The 1,535-nt window shown below is 56.3% G+C and overlaps 1 protein-coding gene across 1 annotated transcript in view; it reads left to right on the forward strand.

Moving 5' to 3' along the window:
• The window catches only part of Map1lc3b (microtubule-associated protein 1 light chain 3 beta), a 15,807-nt gene that overhangs the window by 327 nt on the left and 13,945 nt on the right, over positions 1-1,535 (forward strand). The window lies entirely within an intron of this gene.

Consider the following 1,535-nt stretch of genomic DNA (forward strand, 5'->3'; position numbering starts at 1 on the left):
CTGAGGCAGGAGGATCACTGTGAGTTTGAGACCAGCCTGGGCTACAAAGTGAGCTCAAGGCCAGCCTGAACTGCATAGTGAGACCCTGTCTCAAAAAGATTTTAAAAAAAAAAAAGTAGAGGAGCCAAATGACAAAGGCCTAACAGTTACTTATAGGAGGTAGGCAGCTTTATCATTTCCTAACTTTAAACGAGATACTCTGAATCTCTGGTCAGGGGCTCTGGAATCCCAGGAAAGCTGCCAGGGAACTACAGAGTGTTTAGGGTGCCGGCAGAGTCCCTCCACCTTTGTCCCCCTCCTCTTTCTGTATTCTACTCAGAACCCTCTATATTTCCCTCACAAATTCTAAGACTACCCTGAGCTACAAGTCAGTTAAGCTTTCTCTGTGGCATACCTAAGAATTTTGATTACACACCAAAAAAATCCATTATTCTGCTCTTAGGTTCAGCTGTACACCTCTTACAGTTCCTGAAGGGCAAAGGACCCCACAGATGTGTGTGATGGATCTGAGTGTGAATAAGTGGAAAAGAAAGCTGAACTTTCTCTGTCCTCATTTTAAAATGTAAAAGCCAAATCAGTCCATCAGGGACAGAAGATTAATATGAAATGTTCTTACAAATTTGTAAGGCAGAGACAGATGCCCTAAGAGAAAACAAACACACACACAAAAAAACAGGAAATTTAAAAAGGTGTAATAAAACCAGTGGAAAAGCAGGATCACCAAACAGCTGCCGCCTCTGGGCGTGGGCTCCGCGGCCTCATCTTACTCAACACCAAAGCCACCCATGGGAGCAGCACTTGCCAGCCATGGCCCTGACCACAAAGCCAACACAACAGGCCCCGGGGAACTGTGGCAAGGGGTCTCCGGGTGCAGCCTCCCTGGGGTGCGAGCTCAGCAGCTCGATGATCACAGCAAAGGCTTCCTCGGTGCCACCCCGCGGCCCCACTTCGGGAAGTGTGCCCTAAGACTGTCTCCCGCGGCCTATTCTACACGACGTGCACGGCGTCCTGAAAGCACGGTGCGTGCAGGCGGCGATGCGAAGCTGCAGTGCCAGTCGGGGTCGAGCGTGTGCGGTCTGCAGGCAGCGCACGGCGCGAAGCTTGGCGCGCCCGCTCCGGGGGGTCACACTGCGGGGCAGCGCTCGGGCGTGCGTGCGGGAAGCGGCTCCCGCGGACGTTCGGGGCGCTTTAACTTCGCTGCAGTGGGGTCTGACGGCTCACACGTTCTTCCTTTGTTCGGTGTTGCCTACTTATCCTTTCTACCTGAATACGATAGCGGACGCCGCAGCAGAGGTCCGCCAGGGCCGAGCGCGAGAGCCCTGGGCTCCCGCTCACCCGGGGCGGCTGCTCCCCGCCCACTCCTGCCCCTAACACCCGGGAAGATGCACCCGACCTGCCCGGGGGCGCGTCCCGGGCCCGAGCGATCGCAGCTCGCCAGGAGCCGGCACCCCGTCTCAGCACTTCTCGGTGGGCCCCAAGTTCTGGGCCCCACGGGGCGGGCGGGGGCGGGGCGGCTCCAACCCGAACCTCCAGGG

The sequence above is a fragment of the Chinchilla lanigera genome, unplaced genomic scaffold, assembly GCF_000276665.1.
Source record: "Chinchilla lanigera isolate Chin_1 unplaced genomic scaffold, ChiLan1.0 scaffold00140, whole genome shotgun sequence".
In the NCBI taxonomy this organism is placed as follows: domain Eukaryota; kingdom Metazoa; phylum Chordata; class Mammalia; order Rodentia; family Chinchillidae; genus Chinchilla; species Chinchilla lanigera.